General features: G+C 48.4%; 1 protein-coding gene across 1 annotated transcript in view; it reads left to right on the top strand.

Annotated features, from left to right (window-relative positions):
- Positions 1–22,903, top strand: part of grip2b (glutamate receptor interacting protein 2b) — a gene marked incomplete at both ends in the record, with an annotated part of 121,050 nt that overhangs the window by 38,005 nt on the left and 60,142 nt on the right.

The following is a 22,903-nucleotide window of genomic DNA, read 5'->3' as shown; positions in this document are numbered from 1 at the left end:
AGTGTGTGTGTTTCAGTCGTGAGAAGCTGTGTGTGTGTGTTTGCTGTGAGAAGCTGTGTGTGTGAGTGAGCTGTTTGCTGTGTGTGTGAGTGTGTGTGTGTTTTAGTCGTGAGAAGCTGTGTGTGTGTGAGAGTGTGTGTCTTTTTCGTGAGAAGCTGTGTATGTGTGTGTGTGTGTGTGTGAGAGAGTGTGTGTGTTTTTCGTGAGAAGCTGTGTGTGTGTGTGTGTGTGTTTGTCGTGAGAAGCTGGAACCGCTGAGTTTGTAACACTGTATGTACAGTACGTTAGCCATGGCAGGATTGTCCAATCAGATTACAGTACACACACAGCCCAGTGCCTCCTGGAGAAGCTGCCTGTTGGCAACCGGAGAGCTGTCAGCTTCAGTTAATGTAGTTTGTGTGTGTGTGTGTGTGGGTGTGTGTGTGTGTGTGTGTGTGTATGTGTGTGTGTGTGTGTGCGTGCGTGCGTGCGACGTGCGTGTGTGTGTGTGTGTGTGTGTGTGTGTGTGTGTATGTGTGTGTGTGTGTGCGTGTGTGTGTGTGTGTGTGTGTGTGTGTGTGTCTGTGTGTGTGTGTGTGTGTGTGTGTGTGTGTGTGTCTTGGTGAAGCGCTATGCTGTGTAGCACACACACAAGGTGTGATGTGTGGGAGTAGTTAATTTGTGACAGTTACTGTCCCTAGCAGAAGACCTCCACTATGTAGACATTAACTCTAATGAGTCTCATAGGCGGGGGGGCTTAACAACACTGACCTGGCCCTGGGGAAGAGAGTGGGGGGGGGAAGTGGGGAGGAGAGAGAAGAGGAGAGAGAGGGAGAGAGAAGAGGGAAGAGGAGAGGAGGAAGGGCAGGTGAGAGAGGAGAGAGGTGAGAGAAAAGGAGAGGAGAGAGGGGAGAGGAGAGGAGGAAGGGCAGGTGAGAGAGGAGAGAGAGGTGAGGGGAAAGGAGAGGAGAGAGGGGAGAGGAGAGAGAGGACTGTGGCCTAAGGAAGGAGATTCTAGTGTCTAACCCCTTTCACACATACGAGCCTTCCCAGTAGATTCCATGGAATATCCCGTGTACTGAGTATGTGTGAATGCGACTGACCAGGAAAATTCGACCAGGCAATTACCCGGGTCAGGACCATGTATCATTCTATGTAAAGTACCGGGTCGCCGTATGTGTGAACAGAATGATATGATAAATACATATAAAACAAAGGTATATATATATATATACTGTATATACTCCCCTCTGTTAAAAAACAAACATTATATCAGCAAGCCTTAAGTGGAAAACATATGTGTGTGGAGTACGGCACTATCGATGTGCAATTCCATATTGCAAGACCCTTGTGACACTCACTCAATCAAAAAAATGTGTTACACTATACAGCACTTCAAATTAGGCATTCCGAACTTGTGTAAAATGTGTAATTCGGGTTTTCCAGAGTAATATAGATCTATGGATTTTTATGAATTAATAAACTTCTTAAATAAAATAAAAATGTTTATTGCTTTACCTCGTGCCTACTGAAGTAGCTGAATTTAGCAAAGTTACCTCGTTGAACTGCAGTCAGCACCGTTTCTAACTAAAGGATGTTGACTGAAGAGTTATTCGGCATAATGAGACACACAGTAAGGTATTAAAATGACTCTCCTCAGAGAAACTTCAAACACAGCTTAGTAGCGGCTATTAGGCTAGGGCTGCAGAATATACGTATGTTAACACAGACGATATCCACATTACAAGAGGCTGCATTATCGGCCACTCTTTGACGCTCTGCTCAATAATACAAAAAGTCATGGACACAGTACGTTATGTAACAAAAACAGCATAGTCAGTGATCATTTTAAATGTTTATTTAGAATTCATACATTACATGTATAACACTACTTTAAAATACTACACAAAATATTTACTTGTGTTTCTAAAAGAGCCAACACAAAGTCAATAATATTGCGATTAAAACATTTCAAATATAATGAATTCTTCAATTAAATTGAAAGATAAATGGGATGCTTTAAGTCCCCATGTCCTAATTGAGTTCTTGAGACATGGTCTCATATCCTGGCTCTCTTGCAGTTTGGGTGGACCCCTGGTCCGTCTCCCCGGTCCCTGGCTGTTCCCTTGTGTCCCTTGTGTTGGTTGGCCGAGTACCAGGCTGGGGGTTACATTCCAGATCTGAGAGAGAAAGTTCAGAGAGCCGGGATAGAAGAAGGCTGATCTCCAAATCCAAATGGTCTCTCTGGCTGCTAACAGGGCTCCCTACTCTTGGCCCAGCAGGAGAGAAGCCCCAAGCTGCAGACCAAACAGGACAGACATGTAGATGCTCAAAATGTATGAATAATTTGCTTACACAAACAAAAACAAATAAGAAATATTAGTGGATAAGGGAGAAAATAAAGTTTAGCCTTTACCTGACAAGTCGTCATCAGGGTCACTTTGGGGCTCCTCGCCACTGGCAACAGTGGAGTAGAGGCCTGAAAGAGCAGTCTGAGACCTGTAGAACTGGAAGGCGTTGGAATTCATAGTATTGCACGACTGCATTTTACCAGCAAGGTTTGTGGTATGAATGTAGCTTTGTCTGTCTTTCCTGAAAATAACTCAGTTGGAGTGTTCTGTTTGGTTCTGTTTCCTGGGAAATCCAGAAAAAGAATCATAGATTTTGATTATGACATCATTGAAGTGTGTTTTCAAAAACTTAAAAGATGCAGCTTGTGTTATGAAATATTGTTTTAGCAACCACTCATTCCGTCAGCATGATGACCATATAAGGCAAAGAATGTATGATGTCACAATTAAGATTATTTCAATAATCGGAATTTCAATCCCCTCTGTAATGCAGGTTATTTAAGCAATATCACACAAGAGGGAGTGCTGTTATACTGAATATCAGCACGGCTGTGATTCGGTCGTAGGTACGAGGCCACAAGCTGTGTGAAAGGGGCTTAACACAAGCGCTGCAAACCCCGACTGAAACGTCCACACAGCAAGAGCAAACTAAATGTTATTTCTAGAGTCAGACTACACATGATACCAATACCACCAACAGGGCAACAGCGCTTATTGATAGCCAAATTACTTTTTGTTTTGATGCCTCTTAAAATGGTAGCAATATTAACTCAGAAGGAGATTGTTGTTGACATCCTATAAAATGAGGAGAACAATCCTTCCTGCACCCTGAGCTCTGCAACTAACATGTGTTCCTTCATCTGAGGCTGAAACTAAACAACTGTTCCTTCATCTGAGGGTGAAACACAAGAACTGTTCCTTCATCTGAGGGTGAAACTAAAGAACTGTTCCTTCATCTGAGGGTGAAACTAAACAACTGTTCCTTCATCTGAGGGTGAAAAAAAAATAACTGTTCCTTCATCTGAGGATGAAACAAAAGAACTGTTCCTTCATCTGAGGGTGAAACAAAATAACTGTTCTTTCATCTGAGGGTGAAACTAAAGAACTGTTCCTTCATCTGAGGGTGAAACTAAAGAACTGTTCCTTCATCTGAGGGTGAAACTAAAGAACTGTTCCTTCATCTGAGGGTGAAACACAAGAACTGTTCCTTCATCTGAGGGAGAAACAAAATAGCTGTTCCTTCATCGGAGGGGTGAAGCAATGACTCAGAACAGCCATTTTAGAAGTGATCTTGTTGGTAGAAAGTCTTGGTCTGGTTGAAAAACAACAACATTAATCGAACAGAATTGTTGGAATGTGGTAATTTTTGCAGACAACAAAGCAACAACTGCACCCCCCCGAGGAGGAACAGAGGAACGAGGAACAGAGCTCAGAGCCAGCCATCTTCAGTGCCCCTGGAGCAGTGAGGGGTTAAGTGCCTTGCTCAAGGGCATAACGGCAGTGGTAGGCACCTTAGATGTGATGCCAACAACCCTCCAGTCACCACCTGGCGTGGGGATGGAACCAGTGACCTGCTGATGGCTGGCCAGCCTCTCTGACCTCTGACCTCTAGGCTACCAGCTGTCACCGGAGACTAGATCTACAGTAGAACACGTTCTGTACTTCCGCTGCCAGGAGACTTTTTATTTTTATTTATTTTATTTAACCTTTATTTAACCAGATAAGTCAATTGAGAACCAATTCTCATTTACAATGACGATCTGGCCAATTGGCAGAACAGAGGCAAGTCTATACACAAAACACAACACAGTATATACGATATAGAACACAACCCAATATATACAATATAAAACATGAATGCCATACACAAGTATCAAAAACATCTATATATCACAACACAATATGTAAAAGACAGCAGGGACCAGGGGGAAGTTAACTTAAAAGCAGGTGCAGTGATCCGAGACGCTGAGACTTTGAGCCTACTTGAGGCCGTGTTGAGCCCTGGTCAGGCCCGTCTCCTGGGGGCTCGTCTCGGCTCAGCAGCGAGGTCAGAACCGGATCCGCTTTTTAAGAACCGCTGACTCAGCGTCCACTGAGCAACTTCATGAACAATAACTTATATTGTATCAAGTAGCATTTTAATTTAGGCCTAATAACAAAATTGCTATTGCAATGAGCCCATCCTCTTATTTCTACCTCCCTCAGCCTCCCCTGGTGTTCTACCTCCACCAGCCTCCCCTGGTGTTCTACCTCCACCAGCCTCCCCTGGTGTTCTACCTCCACCAGCCTCCCCAGGTGTTCTACCTCCACTAGCCTCCCCTGGTGTTCTACCTCCACCAGCCTCCCCAGGTGTTCTACCTCCACTAGCCTCCCCTGGTGTTCTACCTCCACCAGCCTCCCCAGGTGTTCTACCTCCACTAGCCTCCCCTGGTGTTCTACCTCCACCAGCCTCCCCTGGTGTTCTACCTCCCCCAGCCTCCCTTGGTGTTCTACCTCCACCAGCCTCCCCTGGTGTTCTACCTCCACCAGCCTCCCCTGGTGTTCTACCTCCCCCAGCCTCCCTTGGTGTTCTACCTCCACCAGCCTCCCCTGGTGTTCTACCTCCCCCAGCCTCCCTTGGTGTTCTACCTCCACCAGCCTCCCCTGGTGTTCTACATCCACCAGCCTCCCCAGGTGTTCTGCCTCCCCCAGCCTCCCCTGGTGTTCTACCTCCCCCAGCCTCCCCTGGTGTTCTACCTCACCAGCCTCCCCTGGTGTTCTACCTCCCCCAGCCTCCCCTGGTGTTCTACCTCCACCAGCCTCCCCTGGTGTTCTACCTCCACCAGACTCCCCTGGTGTTCTACCTCCACCAGCCTCCCCTGGTGTTCTACCTCCCCTAGCCTCCCCTGGTGTTCTACCTCCCCCAGCCTCCCCTGGTGTTCTACCTCCACCAGCCTCCCCTGGTGTTCTACCTCCACCAGCCTCCCCTGTTCTACCTCCACCAGCCTCCTCTGGTGTTCTACCTCCACCAGCCTCCCCTGGTGTTCTACCTCCACCAGCCTCCCCAGGTGTTCTACCTCCCCCAGCCTCCCCTGGTGTTCTACCTCCACCAGCCTCCCCCGGTGTTCTACCTCCCCCAGCCTCCCCTGGTGTTCTACCTCCCCCAGCCTCCCCTGGTGTTCTACCTCCACCAGCCTCCCCTGGTGTTCTACCTCCACCAGCCTCCCCTGGTGTTCTACCTCCACCAGCCTCCCCTGGTGTTCTACCTCCACCAGCCTCCCCTGGTGTTCTATCTCCACCAGCCTCCCCTGGTGTTCTACCTCCACCAGCCTCCCCTGGTGTTCTATCTCCACCAGCCTCCCCTGGTGTTCTACCTCCACCAGCCTCCCCTGGTGTTCTACCTCCACCAGCCTCCCCTGGTGTACTACCTCCACCAGCCTCCCACAGCCTCCCCAGGTGTTCTACCTCCACCAGCCTCCTCTGGTGTTCCACTTCCACCAGCCTCCCACAGCCTCCCCTGGTGTTCTACCTCCTGGTGTTGGTACCGTAGCGTCTCATTTGGACCGCGAGGCGGGGCGGTCTGTGAACAGCTGTGCAGAACCGTGTGATTGTTTCTGCTTACGGAAATCTGCATCCTATTATCAGCCTCAGGGCTTATTAACCACGGCAACATCAATCACTCTGGACAGAACATCCTCCGCCAACGCGCTGTTACCCTGGGCTACGGCGCCACGTCCTGTACTTGTGCACAGATTGCATTTCTCGTACATCAACTTTACGAACAATAATGTGTACTACTGTATCACACTAACTTTTGTTTCATTTAGGCCTAATGACCAACTTTTCCTAAACAATCCTGTGTCACACGGTTTCAGATTCGGTTTGTTTTGCAACGTAATTCAGACACTTTTCATGGCTGATTTAATTTGAGTCTTGTAGGAAGAGCTCGTAATTAAACGAGAAAGGGACGCTACAATAAAGTTGATGATAAGTCATCGTAAACACCGCTATCTCCAACTTCTACTCTGACACAGACAGAGTGAGGGAAGAAACTAGGGCATCAAAAGTCCCAAAGGCTTTGAGCATTGCCTACAATTTTGCATGTTTTAATAAGGGTGTGCGTGTGCGTGTGAGAGAGAGATAGAGCCAGAGAGAGATAGAGAGATAGAGAGAGAGAGAGAGAGAGAGAGAGAGAGAGAGAGAGAGAGAGAGAGAGAGAGAGAGAGAGAGAGAGAGAGAGAGAGAGAGAGAGGTGATATAATCTAAAGTTGTAAAGGGAAGACCATTAGTGTGAATGCAAAATTGGTTGAAATAATGACATGGACCGTTCTTCGCTGTAGTTTGATTGTAAAACAACTGATATCGATCAATCATCAATAGACGCTCTCGTTTATAATCCAAAGATCTGATCTATTGACCCGTGTGAAGTGAGGGGCGCACCTTTGGGGATACCGTAGACCTTCGTGTAAACACGCGAGGTAAAACGGAGGAAGACCCGCTTTGGACCCGCTTTCTCCATCACGGGGAGAGAGATTGGATCTGGAAAAACAAGCGAGGAAAAAAATGCTCTTTCTTCAAGCAATCCTACGAAGAAGAATACGTAAAGGTACCTGTATTTTCTGAGTTTTTTTTTTTTTTTTACGGCATCCTCTTTCACTAAAAACTTTGAACCGTGTCCCATTGGGCCACATCGGAGGGAACCGGTTGATTTGATTTGGTTTGATTGAAGGTGATTAAAAATATGATCTCTGAATCGAGTAGTAAGTGTGTCAGAAATCCACGTTCATCGTCACATTGAATAATGCGACACCTCAGCATAGTGGATAGGGTCTTTTTTTTTGCAATAAAGATATGACCAACAGGCAGGTCATAATAATAATAATAGTAATAATAATAATAATAATAATAATAATAATATTAATGCTACTACTAATAATAGTTAATACACAATATATGTGTTTTTCTTGCTTGTGGCTCGTTTTTTGTTAATAAATACACAGACAGCCTGTCTCTGCAATATGATTTATTATATTTCCATATTGGGAAGCAGCTCTTTCAGTTTACACTGACCAATTGCAGTAGGCACTGAAGTTTCAGACCAATCAAATCAAAATTCATAAATCATTGAATCATGAATAGCTATTCATTGGCATACTTTAATATGTGTGCACCATGCGTCAATGTTTGGCGGAGAAAATGTGACCGTTTCTCCCGGGTTTCGGTTTCCTGAGTGAATTATTGATGAATACCGTGTCAGTGTCTTTGAAGTGTGCCGTGCTGTCTCCAGGCTGAGTGGATAGAGACAGCACGCCACCTGTTGGCAAAGACTGAGAATACAGCTGAAATGCTGTGGAAAAGAAAATGTGATATCACAGATGCCTGACTTCTCCCTGTGTGGTTCATTTCATTTAATTTCATGTAGTGAATGTTACATTTCATCAGTTAACATTTGGATAACTAGGACATCATACACTTCTACAGTTGTGTGACAGTCTGTGTCTAGTCATGGGTATCTTACAGTTTAACTCATAACATCTAAAATGGTTCTACTTGAGATGGTAGAACCATAATGGATAAAATAATTGAATCTCTTGTTTCAGGGAATAACCACCAGACTGCAGTGTGGTTCCTCTCCTGTCAGAACATTGGTTTCTCTACACATTCACACAAGTAGTTGACTCATTCCGTGTCGATGGTGAACAAAGTCTCCCACAATGGTTAACATTCTAGAGTTTCCATGGGTGACTTTATTAATCAAAAACGGTTGATTCAAAGACTATGCTTACTTTTGTAGCCATTAAAAGTATTGTTGCTCAGTAAACACCACATACAAAAACATGGCATTCTAAATCAAGTCAAATCAAAGGTTATTGACCATATACACAGAATACAGCCGTAGAGGGTTCAATGAAATGCTTCAGGAAGCTAGCTCCTCAACAGAGCAACAACGTAATAATAATAATGAAAACAAGAATACCTATAAGGTGGCGTAGTATTTAGCAGCAGACACACAACAACAATAGTCAGCAGTAGCTAGGTGGTGAGTTATTTGGCAGTTAGTGAGTTAAAATCTCTCTCATACCCTCCCACTCTCTCTCTCTCTGTCTCTCTCTCTCTCTCTCTCTCTCTGTCTCTCTCTCTCTCTCTCTCTCTCTGTCTCTCTCTGTCTCTCTCTCTCTGCCTCTCTCTGTCTCTCTCTCTCTGTCTCTCTCTGTCACTCTCTCTCTCTGCCTCCCTCTCTCTCTCTGTTACCCTCCCTCCCTCCCTCCCTCTCTCTCTCTCTCTCTCTCTCTCTCTCTCTCTCCCTCTCTCTCTGATTCCCCCCCCCCCCTCCCTATCAGCCCTGCTGTGGATGTTAATGACATCTCACTCCAACATGACAGGTGTTCATGTCTCTCAGGGGAAGGCTGCATGTGGTAGAAATCAGAGGACAGGCTCATCGTAATGCATGGACAGGAAGTGTGTGTGTGTGTGTGAGAGTGATACCGACACCTGTTTGTGTCTGTGTGATAGTCAAACGTATTTAATTGGGCAGTGTGTGTGCCAGGTGCCCACACACAAACACAGCCCAATTAAAGCCTGTGTGAATGTGTCTCTGAAGTGTAGCAGTGAATGAAAGTCCTGCTAGAACACAGGGCAGCTGAAGGGTGCTTTAATCACAACCACATCCAGGCTTTATTCAGGCCCCGCTGTAGGTCTGAGTGGGTGACCATGACTCAGGCACAGTAAGTGTGTTTAAGATTGTGTCCCCCCTGCCAAAACACACAAAAACTGCCCAATTAAAGCTGTGTGAATGTGTCTCCGAAGTGTAGCAGTGAATGAAAGTCCTGCAAGTACAAGGGCAGTGCTTTAATCACAACCACGTCCAGTCTTTATTCAGGCCCCGCTGTAGGTCTAAGTGGTGACCATGACTCAGGCACAGTAAGTGTGTTTAAGATTGTGTTCCCCCTGCCAAACACACAAAAACAGACCAATTAACGCCGCGTGAATGTGTCTCTGAAGTGTAGCAGTGAATGAAAGTTAGGCAGTGCTTTAATCACAACCGCATCCAGTCTTTATTCAGGCCCCGCTGTTGGTCTAAGTGGTGACCATGACTCAGGCACAGTAAGTGTGTTTAAGATTGTGTCCCCCCTGCCCCCCCCCCCCTGCCCCCCCACCCCCACCCCTGCCCATGTCCCCCTCCCCAGTACTGCATGGAACGGAATGAGGAATGGCATCTGTAAAACTGTGTTTTGATACCGTTCCTCATTCTGTTCCGTGCATTACACCGAGCCCGTTCTCCTCTACAGTAAAGCGTTGGGCATGACTCAGTCTCTGCCTCTCCCTCTGTCTCTCTGGGGAAGGTCACTCTGCTCCGGGGGTCTCGCAGGGGCCTCTCTCTCTCGTCAGGAAAGCGTGACGGTGAGCGCAGGGTTTGACAATCCCCCCTGGCTGCATCTTTTCCATCTCCCAGATGAACCCCCCCCCGCCCCCCCAGGTCACTCTCACTCCTTCGGAAACACGTTTTTTATTCATGTTCTCCTTTAAGTCACGTTGTCGTCACGGTGGAGCGGCGGCGGTGGTGGTTAGGGGCTGTTTTAATCACGGTGTTATTGTTATTACACAGGGTTGTTAGAGAAAAGGGATAATCTGTTAAATAAATAATCATAACATAATGTCTTTGTCCGTGTGTGGGAGGCGAGGAGGAGGGCGGGGGGAGGCAGGGGGGTGGGGGGCGGGGGATGTGGAATGGGAGAGGGAGGAAGAAGTAGAGGGGCTGCCTCTGAAACTCTGTGTTTTTTGGTTGTATAACAAACTAACCTGGCTTATTTCAGCAGAGTTTCACTGGTGGCAAAATGTTAGCTTTCTGTTGTCGAATGCCAGGTTGTCTTCCGTCATGTTGACTCTTTTTTTCCCTGAAGTACGCCACGGCTTTCATCACGAAGGCGGCTGTTGTTGTTGTTATTGTTGTGGTGGTGGTGGTGGTGGTGGTGGTGGTGGTGGTGGTGGTGGTGTGGAGGCTGGAGGAACAGACTTCTGTCGCCTTTACCAGTGGAGTAATACAGAAGCACCCTGCAGCGAATGAGCTCTGCAGCACTCCCCTCTTTCTCTTCTCTCTCTTCTCCCTCCTCTCTGTTCTCTCCTTCATGTTCCCCAGTACTGTATTTGAAGGCTTATACAGTACAGTGTGCTAAAGAAAAACGTGTGTGCGTGCGTGTGCGTGCGTGTATCTATTTTTATCATTTTATTTTTATTTTTTAATCGGTTTACTATTCTCCTCTTGATGTATTATTTTTGATGCTATATGTAAAGCACTTTGAATTGCCCCTGTTGTATGAAATGTGCTATACAAATAAACTGGCCTTGCCTACCAGGTAGATGTGTTTTCCTCCTGTGGTAGGTAGGTAGGGAGGTTCAGTAGGGTGGGGTAGGTAGGTAGGGAGGGTCAGTAGGGTGTGGTAGGTAGGTAGGGAGGGTCAGTAGGGTGTGGTAGGTAGGTAGGGAGGGTCAGTAGGGTGTGGTAGGTAGGTAGGTAGGGAGGGTCAGTAGCATGTGGTAGGTAGGTAGGTAGGGAGGGTCAGTAGGGTGTGGTAGGTAGGTAGGGAGGGAGGGTCAGTAGGGTGTGGTAGGTAGGTAGGGAGGGTCAGTAGGGTGTGGTAGGTAGGTAGGGAGGGTCAGTAGGGTGTGGTAGGTAGGTAGGGAGGGAGGGTCAGTAGGGTGTGGTAGGTAGGTAGGTAGGGAGGGTCAGTAGGGTGTGGTAGGTAGGTAGGGAGGGTCAGTAGGGTGTGGTAGGTAGATAGGGAGGGTCAGTAGGGTGTGGTAGGTAGGTAGGTAGGGAGGGTCAGTAGGGTGTGGTAGGTAGGTAGGTAGGTAAGGAGGGTCAGTAGGGTGTGGTAGGTAGATAGGTAGGGTCAGTAGGGTGTGGTAGGTAGGTAGGTAGGTAGGGAGGGTCAGTAGGGTGTGGTAGGTAGGGAGGGAGGGTCAGTAGGGTGTGGTAGGTAGGTAGGGAGGGTCAGTAGGGTGTGGTAGGTAGGTAGGGAGGGTCAGTAGGGTGTGGTAGGTAGGTAGGTAGGGAGGGTCAGTAGGGTGTGGTAGGTAGGTAGGGAGGGTCAGTAGCATGTGGTAGGTAGGTAGGGAGGGTCAGTAGCGTGTGGTAGGTAGGTAGGGAGGGTCAGTAGCGTGTGGTAGGTAGGTAGGGAGGGTCAGTAGGGTGTGGTAGGTAGGTAGGGAGGGTCAGTAGGGTGTGGTAGGTAGGGAGGGTCAGTAGGGTGTGGTAGGTAGGTAGGGAGGGTCAGTAGGGTGTGGTAGGTAGGGAGGGAGGGTCAGTAGGGTGTGGTAGGTAGGGAGGGAGGGTCAGTAGGGTGTGGTAGGTAGGTAGGGAGGGTCAGTAGGGTGTGGTAGGTAGGTAGGGAGGGTCAGTAGGGTGTGGTAGGTAGGTAGGGAGGGTCAGTAGGGTGTGGTAGGTAGGTAGGGAGGGTCAGTAGGGTGTGGTAGGTAGGTAGGGAGGGTCAGTAGGGTGTGGTAGGTAGGTAGGGAGGGTCAGTAGGGTGTGGTAGGTAGGTAGGGAGGGTCAGTAGGGTGTGGTAGGTAGGTAGGGAGGGTCAGTAGGGTGTGGTAGGTAGGTAGGTAGGGAGGGTCAGTAGGGTGTGGTAGGTAGGGAGGGGGGGTCAGTAGGGTGTGGTAGGTAGGTAGGGAGGGTCAGTAGGGTGTGGTATATAGGGGATTGTGCTCCTCACTGCTGGAACATTCTACAGAGAACGTTAACTGTGTGTGTGTGTGTGTGTGTGTGTGTGTGTGCGTGTGTGTGTGTGACGTCACTAAAGGTAAATCCAGGTTTATAAGTCTCGCAAGAGTTATATTGGCCCAATCCCATTTCAAATGTTTACCCCTACCCCTCGTTTTGGAGTGCCAATCGCTTTCCGGCATGCCTCTCGACTTACAAGGGGTAGTGATTGAAATCTTCATCCCCAATGAAACGGAACAATGCTTCAAGACCCTGATACGTCGTCTGTAGTATCATAGAAAAGCATGGACGCTCGCAATTCGTTCACAACTTAAGTTTCATGCTATCAATCCATCAAACAAGTCATCAAATCAAAACGGAGGGGTAGGGCTAAGTGGTAGGGCCAAGGGGTGAATTGGGATTGGACCTTTGATGTGTTTGTGAAGATGTGCTGCCGGGGAACAAACGAAAGAACAGTGCCTGACCTCTCTACGCTACAGAGGTCAAACTAGCCTGGTAGTCGTGTGGAGACCGCTGGGAGGGAAGCTTTAAAGGCGGTTAAAGAGCCGACCGTTAATGATTGATGTTCAGAGTGGCCTCCTTGTCTGGGGTAGATCTGGATATCGTTTAGGGATGTCTGGCTGATATCGTTTGAGGATGTCTGGCTGATATCGCTGAGCCGCCCAAGTTTTTAACCTTTAAATAGACTTGACTTCTTCTGTGGTGCGGCTGTGAGAGGAGAATGTTAGAGTTTGTGTACACTCCTGAGGATGCTGGTGGACATTTGTGTGTGTGTGTGTGTGTGTGTGTGTGTGTGTGTGCGCGTGTGTGTGTGTGTGTGTGTGTGATTCAGATTCAATTTAATTGTCATTGGCATAGTACAAGTACAGTGATAACGAAATGCATTTGGCATCCAGTCAGTCCAGTGCAAGCCATAGTTATGTACAGATATATGTACAGGCAGGGGTGAGGTAAGTACAATAAGATATACAGTAGATATGTACAATGCAGTAGTTATCAATAATATATACAGTATATGTACTATGTACTATGTGCAAAAACAGCAATGTTCATCCTGTTGAGGGGCGTGAAGGGGGCTCCGGCTGGGGGGGGACTGGGTGGGGTGTGCAAAGTTCATCCTGTTTGTGGGTGGAAGGGAGGGGGGGGGCTAGAGGGGTAAGGCTACCGCCGGGGTCTAGAGTTCAGTAGCCTGACAGCTGTGGGGAAGAAGCTGTTCGCCAGCCTGCGACTGCGTCTGTGACTGACTGGGGTGAGACTAGGGTGTCTTCAACGATAGCCCTGTGCCCTCTGCAGACCTCGCATCTCCTGAAGGTCCGCTATCGGCGCTATGGCAGGGAGCTGGGCACCGGTGATGTACTGGGCGGTGTTCACCACCTGTTGCAGGGCCTTCCGGTCAGCGACAGAGCAGCTGTGCCGTACCACACCGTTATGCAGTCGGTCAGGACGCTCTCGATGGTACACCGGTAGAAATTGACCCAAATCCTGGGAGACAGCTGGGCTTTTTTCAGGCTCCTCAGGAAATAAAGGCGCTGTTGAGCCTTTTATGACCAGAATGGAGGAGTGTGTTGAGGGTCCAGGAGAGGTCCTCTGAGATGTGGACACCCAGGAATTTGAAGCTGGAAACACGCCACTCCACCTCCATTCCATTGATGTAGATGTGGGGGTGTGTTCACAGCGTTTGGTTTTCCTGTAATCCACAATGAGTCTTTCTGGTGGCGAGGGCTAGGTTGTTGGCGGCACACCACCCCGCCAGGTGCTCAATGTCCTCCTTGTAGGCCGACTCGTCATTGTCCTTGTAGGCCTACCACCGTGGTGTCGTCTGCGAACTTGATGATGGTGTCGGAGCCACGCGCAGGTAAGCAGTCGTGGGTGAAGAGGGAGTAGAGGAGAGGGCTCAGCACACAGCCTTGGGGGACGCCAGAGTGTTCAGGGTCAGGGTGGAGGAGGTGTGGTTGTCGAGCTTGACAAACTGGGGTCTGTTGAAAATGTCAGTGAAGACCTCGCTCCCTGAGGACACCCGCCAGGGATGCCGCCATCGGGGGCCAGCAGCCTTGCGTGCGTTCACCTTCCTTCGTACACAGTACACATCGCTGATGGAGAGTGTGAGGGGCTGGTCGTTTGGGGGGGGGGCACAGCTTTGATGGCTGGGACCTTGTGATCCCGGTCGAAGCGAGCGTAGAAGTGGTTCAGCTCGTCGGGCAGTTGTGTACACTCCTGGTGTGTGTGTGTGTGTGTGTGTGTACACTCCTGTGACTGAGATTCGGTGGGTGGGTGTTTCTTAACTGCTGTGGGGACGCTAACAGACAGCGGTAGATAGCAGATGCTATACTGTAAAACATGATTTAGTTAATAACTCCCTGCTCCGACGGTGGTGCAGAACTCTCCTTATGTTGAGTTTGAGCTCAGAGCTCAGAGAAGTGACTCTGTGTCTCAGCCTCCATCTTAGGCTAGCAGCTGGCAGCAGCAGTCTGGTCACTATGTTGCTTTAGACTTGGGAGGAACTGAACAGGCAGCTTAATGGGTATTGGGACTGGACTATGTTCTCAGAGGTACGCATATTTATCACTATTGTTATAATTGGCAGTTTATTATTATTATTAGTAGTAGTAATAGTAATAGTAGTAGTAGTAGTAGTAGTAGTAATAGTAGTAGTAGTAGTAGTAGTAGTAGTAGTAGTAGTAGTAGTAGTAGTAGTAGTAGTAGTAGTAGTACGTAATAGTAATAGTAGTAGTAGCAGTAGTAGTAGTAGTAGTAGTAGTAGTAATAGTAATAGTAGTAGTAGTAGTAGCAGTAGTAGTAGTAGTAGTAGTAGTAGTAGTAGTAGTAGTAGTAGTAGTAGTAATAGTAATAGTAGTAGTAGTAGTAGTAGTAGTAGTAGTAGTAGTATTATGGTGATTATAATAATAATTATTGTTGTTATTATTATCAGTGTAGGGCATGACATATTTCTATATGATATATATTATATAAATAAATATTCATATATTTATTCATAATCACACTTGAAGTAAAGTCTTAGTGAACGTGTGTTGTGTTGTAGGGTCAGGTGGCCATGGGGAGTGGGACCTGCACTGCACACTGTTAAAAAACATTGATTGATCCGACTCCGGTCACATCGTCCTCCGTAGGGCGATCGATGCGAGCCCTAGCCCGGGTGTGATAAGCCTTGTTGAGAACAGTAATATTGACACTCCCGTCTACCAAGAGGATAGCGCTGGAATTAATCAGGCCAGCTAGCCAGCCTCCTAAAAATCGCTTCGCTTTGAATCAGTGCATGAACTCGAAATAATCCTTCAGATCTTTAATTCATTTCCCCTTATCTCCTTCCTGCCCTGTTTATCGGTCACACAGCTTTAGTAACGGACAGTGCCCGACGTTACACGCTGACTAGAATGTTCCGGTGTGTTGGCGGTGCGTGTGAGGGTAGAGAGAGGCTGGCTAGGGTGTACAGTAATGGCTGCTGATGACTATCACACAGGAGCTAGAAGACACTGTACCCCAGCCAGGCTTTTCTGCCATGTTCCTCTTTGTTGTAGGATGTTGTTTTTCTTCTCAGCAGAGATGAATGACCTTGTTAATGAGCAGCCGTGTATGCAGCAGTACAGGGGTAGGCTTTGAAACACAGCAAACCCTTTGAAACAGGAAAAGCTGCGTTGTCTGGGGACCACTCACGACGTCTCTCTCTTTCTCCTCTCTATCTCCATGCCCCCCGAAAAGAGAAAGAGTGAAAGGAGAATGTTCTGTTCCATTAGCTATCCCTCAGCGGCTGGTGTGAAGCTGAGTCATCAGAGAAAACTATGGAAAACAGGATCTGAAGAACTGGCAACACAGAAAAGCAGCGCGGATAAAAAGGTGGGCGTCCGACGTAACGTCAGTACATGACGTGAACGTCGGTACATGCTCTGGAGATGTGGAACATGTTGAAATGTTCACGTAATACGGTAATCATTGATCGTCATCCGAGTGTCTATGTAGCAGGATACCTTGGCCACAGGGGAGGCTGGCGGAGGTAGACATCGGAGGACAGGGGAGGCTGGTGGAGGTAGACGTGGGAGGACAGGGGAGGCTGGTGGAGGTAGGCATTCGAGGACAGGGGAGGCTGGTGGGGGTAGGCATCGGAGGAGCGGGGAGGCTGGTGGAGGTAGGCATCGGAGGACAGGGGAGGCTGCTGGAGGTAGACATTGGAGGACAGGGGAGGCTGCTGGAGGTAGACATTGGAGGACAGGGGAGGCTGCTGGAGGTAGACATCGGAGGACAGGGGAGGCTGGTGGAGGTAGACATCAGAGGACAGGGGAGGCTGGTGGAGGTAGACATCAGAGGACAGGGGAGGCTGGTGGAGGTAGACATCGGAGGACAGGGGAGGCTGGTGGAGGTAGGCATCGGAGGACAGGGGAGGCTGGTGGAGGTAGACATCAGAGGGCAGGGGAGGCTGGTGGAGGTAGGCATCGGAGGACAGGGGAGGCTGGTGGAGGTAGACATCGGAGGACAGGGGAGGCTGGTGGAGGTAGGAGGAGCGGGGCCTGCTTGGCAGTGAGCAGAAATGCTGTCTGACATGACAAATGCAATCCTGCATAGACCTGTCATGCATGTGATATGTCAGCCTACCTGTTCCACTCTGAGGTGTTCTACCTGTTGTACACCTGCGGTGTTGTTCTACCTGTTGTACGCCACAAATGAGACCCGCAGTACTGCTGGTACTGGTAGTACTGTTACCAGCTGTGGTTTGAAGGAGGGATGTTTACCCTGCCTGCAAGACGAGAAAACAAATGAACAAAGGCAAAAGACAAACAAAAGCTAGAGAGACACGGATGCTGTTCGGTGTCCCCATTGTGTCAAGGAGAGAGAGAGAGGGGGTGGTGGGCGTTGGGGGGGGGGTCTACATGAGTACCCTGTGTTCTGGAGGAATGAGAGAACGGCTTTTTTGAGAGCAATTTGCATTTGAAGAAACCATCTCTGAGTTTGAAAGCTTAAGGACCTGCTGATTCTCTAATGGCTGCACCCCTATCCTGTTAAAACAGGCGTCATTAAACTGCAAGCATAGCAGGAGAGACGTGTGTGTGTGTGTGTGTGTGTGTGTGTGTGTGTGTGTGTTTCTTGGCAGCCTGCCGGAGCACTAGCAGGTAGAAGCAGACACCAGATGCTCCACGACGTGATTTCACTCCCAACTGAACATCCATATTCTAGTTCCCTGCTCTGATCTCGCTGGGAGAACTGCTCTCATTCTGAATTTGAGAGAATAAAATATTTCCGAAAAGATGCTCTGTAGCCTACTTCTGTGCGTGTGTGCATGTGTGTGTGTTTGTGTTTGTGTGTGTGTATGTGTGTGTGTGTGTGTGTGTGTGTGTGTGTGTATGTGTGTGTGTGTGTGTGTTTGTGTTTGTGTTTGTGTGTGTGTGTGTGTGTGTGTGTGTGTGTGTGTGCTTGTGCGTGGGTGCGTCTGTGCGTGTGTTAATGGGAACAGCAGGGTGAGCAAACCAGATAAAGAGTCATTTATCTTGACTTAAATTGTGTCAAGGATGTGTTTGATTTCCTAATGACTTGACTTGACTTAAAACGGTTCATTGATGAATGGATTGAATTGTGGCACACCAAGTCTTATTTGATCCTGACTCACTGATTACTGACTCACTGATTCACTGATTGTTCACACTCAAGTGTTTTCAATGATTGATTCTGCCGCTGCCTTCATTTGTGTTCATTAGCATCTAAGGGTGTGTTCTCACTAGAACATTTGCTTCACTTGAAACGGATGCTCCGCTTGAAAAGGGTGGTTTCGCTCCGGTTAGAAACGACGCATCTAGGCTGTCCATAGGAAAACAACAGCGCATGCGTGTGCAAATCAGAGAAATTTTTTATGCAACAATGTTGCAAACTCATCCACTTGCTCCGGGTCCTGATTCAGACTTTCATGTGAGAACATGACCTAAGTGATGATTGTGTGCTGAATGCTGAGGTCTGGGATCCACCGTGTACAAGTTCACGTGTCTCTCCAGAAACATCTCACATTGGAAGATGGATGTTGAAATACATGATTTGGTGTTGATCTGGGATGTAAGATATTATGTTAAATTGCAGACTTGTTTCTGGAATATGCAAAGTCCTTTATTAGTTCTAAAGCTGCTTTCTAATGTCAGGTTGTGTTGTAGCCAGCTGGTAACAGTGAGAACTTTGGCTTCCTCTCAAAGCAGCTTCCTTTCCTCGTCTCCTCTCCTTGTCTCCTCTCCATGGTCAGCAGTGATCTAGGGTGACTACACTCATGGACGTGACTACCCAAGAGGACGTGACTACCCATCTTGCTTTGACCTTTCCTGTGTTGTCAGATCGGTGCAGATGAAGGAGAGGAGATGAGAGGCCACTGTAGACTGTTGAGATGTTACCACAAATGAGTGTTCAGCAAGGGAGGCTGCTGGAGGTAGTAATCGAAGGCCGGGCTCATTGTGACGCATTGGAAGGGAATGAAGAACAGTACCAAACACACATGTTTCATTCATTCGATTCTATGCATCACAATGAGCCTGATAGGAAGCGTTTTTATGTCAGACATTGCAATAATCTTAAATTAATGTACGAGTTATACAAGTTCATGTATCTTCAGAACACAATTGTGACATTATACACCTTTTGGGTTGGCCTGCAGCCAGTTTGAGTAAGTGTCCAGTGACCAAGTGACCAGTAGCCAGCCACAGATAGAACTCGAGTGTCAGGTCAGCTAGGGAGTACTCTGCTAAGGACTCTGGATTGGTGCACCCTCCATTTCGCCGACAGACTGAGAGGAGCCTTGTCAATCACATACAAAATCCTCCTCCTCACCTACAAATCCCTCCACGCCTGCGCCCCCCAGGACCTAACTGACCTCCTCTCCCAACATACCCCTTCCCAGAACCTGCGGTCCACAGACATGGGCCTGCTGTCCCCCCCCCGCACCAACCTACGGACCTTTGGGATCAGAGCCTTCAGCGTGGCTGCACCTACCCATAACCATAACGGACTCTTTCAAATTCCTTGGCACTCACATCAGTAACTCCCTCAAATGGAACACCAACACAGACTTCATCACCAAAAAAGCCCACCAACGACTATTCTTTCTCAGACAGCTCAAAAATTTCAAAGTAAAACAAAACCTCCTCCTTCAGTTCTACACCGCCATCATTGAGAGCATACTCACCTCATCCATCACAGTCTGGCACGGCTCGGACAGTAAATCAAAAAGAAAACTACAGCGAATAGTAAGAAAATCATCCAAGATCATCGGCACCCCTCTCCCATCAGTTGAATCACTATATCTCAAACGCACCACAAATAGAGCACATAAAATTATCTCTGACCCCTCCCACCCTGCTCACCACCTGTTTCAACTGTTGCCCTCTGGACGGCGCTACAGATCCCTGGCCACCAAAACATCCCGTTTCAAAAACAGTTTTTTCCCCTCTGCTATAAGGACTCTCAACACCTGACTCACTGCACTAACCCTGTACTACCCACGTACTGCACTTTATAATTTGGAAATATGTTGTATTGAGCTTTCCACCTGTACCGAAAACAAATTCCACCGACCTAAGTCGTGTGGTCATTAAACGATTCATTCATTCATTCATACCCTCTGGAACTCCCTCCCCATAGTGATCCGCAACGCCCCCCACCCTGGACTCCTTCAAATCAGCCCTTAAAACCCATCTGTTCACCAAGGCCTTTGGCCCCTAGTCACTGTTTCTGTTTTGCTTTGTTTGTTTTCTGTTTGTCTGTCTGACCATTCCCCTTTAGAATTGTAAAGCGTCCTTGGGGTTTTGAAAGGCGCTATAGAAATCAAAGTTATTATTATTATTATTAATATTATTATTCAATACATTCATGTTGATTCATGTTACACAGATGTTATGTCTATGTTCTCCCTCTGTACTAGTATAAAGGAGAGACAACTCCAGGAGTACTTTGCTTGATCAGTCATGATTAGGGTTGGGTACCGAAAATCGGTACCGGTAGGTACCGGTTACTTTACATTCGGTATGTACCCGTACCGAATCGCAAAGGAGATTTCGGTACCTCATTTCGGTACTTTTCTATCTCGCCCCCTGGTGTCCGGTGTCAACTGGTGACTCGTGACGTCACATCGCCTGTTAAATTTCCACTCAGTGAAAGCAGCGAGTTCGGAAGGATAACGAGAAGGTTGCTAATAGCAACTTCCGCTAGCGGGTTGGCGTAACGCGACGCTCGACTTATGGGTGCGTTCCGTAAACTCGTTCTGGAATTCTGATCACCACTCGTGGAATGCCTTCTGTCCAATCAAATGACTTGCTCCCCTTATGACGTCGGGCCCAGTGTGCGCTGCGACGCTCTCAGAGCGAGTTTACGAACGCAAGCCTTTGATTGGACAGTGCACTCCAGGATTCGACGCGTCTGTTGATGACGTTGTGCGGATGTGTGGCTGCGTCTCTGCGAGGTGGACAACATGATCGGGGATCTCTTGATATTCGGGTACTGTCCTTATCCTACTACTGTGTCTGAAAAATCAATCGTCATGTCATGTCATCATGGACCAGTGAGGGGGAGGGGAGTAGTAGTAGCTGAGCGGCAACAGAGTTTGGATTTTGACGAGGTGGAGGGCTCCAGTTTATCAGAGTTATATTTCCTCTTGGTCTTCTTGGTTCTGGGGGCTATGCAGGCCTCTTCACTAGATCCCTTTTCTAAGAATATTCTGATGTCCTTGAGGGGCTGCCGAACAAGTGTGTACTCGTATTCGACATCAGAACCAACGATAGGCACCCCCAGCTTAATGGAGTCCCCAAGGCTCAGGAGTTTTATTTTCATTTATTTTAATTTGAGTGTAACTAATATATATTGTGCCTCAGCAATAAAAAAGTGAAAAGCTGTTTAATGTTGTCGACCGTGTTATTATTATATATATATATATATGTCATTTAAAAAAATCAAAAGTACCGAATTAAGTACCGTTTTGGTACCGGTACCGTTTTTAAAGTATCGGTTAGGTACCGGTACCGGATAAAACCCAAACGGTACCCAACCCTAGTCATGATCCTGCCAGTATGCTATAACACCTGTACACAATGGAACCAGATAGATCTGCATAAATTATACCGATTCAACCTTCTCTGAGTCATGGATTTAATCCGGCCATGTGACAAGAGTTACTTCCTGCTCCGATATCAGAAATCATCTTATCAGAGCCCGTCCTCCAATTTCGGCCTCCTGCAGCCTCGCCTGGTGTCGAAATTCGGAGGCTGCTTTGGTCAGGTCGTCGCGCTAACCCATAATCCTCGGGGTCTGCGGTCGTTTCCACGTGAACGTAAACGGCGGAGACATCAAAGAGGAGAAGAGAAACCTCTGGAAGGAATCGTCACCGTCGCCATCGTTACCACGGCGCTGTAGTTCCCGCCCACGTACATTCCCCTGACGCCTGTCGGTCTCCAGGAACACGAGCCCCCCCCTCTCTCCTCATGACCCCCCCCCTCTCCTCATGACTCCCCCCTCTCTCCTCATGACCCCCCCCCTTCTCTCCTCATGACCCCCCTCTCTCTCCTCATGACCCCCCCCTCTCTCTCCTCATGACCCCCCCCTCTCTCTCCTCATGACCCCCCCCTCTCTCTCCTCACGACCCCCCCCCTCTCTCCTCATGACCCCCCCCCTTCTCTCCTCATGACCCCCCCTCTCTCCTCATGACCCCCCCCTCTCTCCTCATGACCCCCCCCCCTCTCCTCATGACCCCCCTCTCTCTCCTCATGACCCCCCCCTTCTCTCCTCATGACCCCCCCCCTCTCTCCTCATGACCCCCCTCCTCTCTCCTCATGACCCCCCCCTCTCTCTCCTCATGACCCCCCCCCCCTCTCTCCTCATGACCCCCCCTCTCTCCTCATGACCCCCCCCCTCTCTCCTCATGACTTCCCCCTCTCTCCTCATGACCCCCCCCCTCTCTCTCCTCATGACTTCCCCCCCCTCTCTCCTCATGACCCCCCCCTCTCTCCTCATGACCCCCCCCCCCTCTCTCCTCATGACCCCCCCCCCCCCCCTCTCTCCTCATGACTTCCCCTCCTCCACCTCTCACAACGCCAGGAGCCAAAGCTACTGTCAACTCCAGCACCTCCTACTCCTGTCGACTTCACCTCTCCTCCGCGTCTCTCAGATACAGTTTCGGTTTCGCTCCTAATCCAGAATTAGCCCATATATTTCCTCGGGTTTTTGATAGACGTCTTCTAACGAAGCGAGGGGGGGATACTGATCCCCCGGTGCGGAGGAAGAGAGCGATTGGGAGAGGAGGAGCCGCAGGGGGCGGTTGAAAACGTTCTCCGTTCTCTTTGAAAGTGTTCTCTTTACCTCCACACCGGTGGAGCAGGAAGTCACTCGTGTCTCTGTCCCCTAACGATCCTTCCGACGATCCTTTCCAACCCGTCTGAACAGACGACCTGCTCCCTGTAGACGCGTGTCGTCTTCATGGCTGAACGGAGGCGTTTCCCAGCAGCTCTGTAGGCCCACGTCTGAAATTATGGTGGAACATGTCGAAGGAAACTCATACAGTGTGTTATCTGGCGTTTTGGTGTTCAGTGAATCACATCCACCATTTTGAATTGTGTTTTCGGTGTTGTAGTCGTGTTTTCCGAAATGATGATGGAAAATGTTGAGGACGAGTCATGCATACAAGTATTTGATCTTGTTTATTATTCAGTGATTTGTATTTGTTGGTTTTCCCTCATGTGGTGAGGGAGGAGAGGAGGGAGTCAGAGCTGTGTGGCCTCAGAGGTCGATCTGATGAATACCACACAGCAGGGGAGGCCAACAGAGATAGAAATCGGAGGACGGGCTCATTGTGGGTGAATGGGACGAAATGAAGAATGGAATCAAACACGTACATAGGCCACAT

This window comes from Nansenia antarctica, assembly GCF_963989245.1.
Source record: "Nansenia antarctica genome assembly, chromosome: 15".
NCBI classification, from domain to species: Eukaryota; Metazoa; Chordata; class Actinopteri; order Argentiniformes; family Microstomatidae; genus Nansenia; species Nansenia antarctica.
Note: the sequence above shows the minus strand (reverse complement) of the source record. Positions and strands in the feature narration are given on the sequence as shown.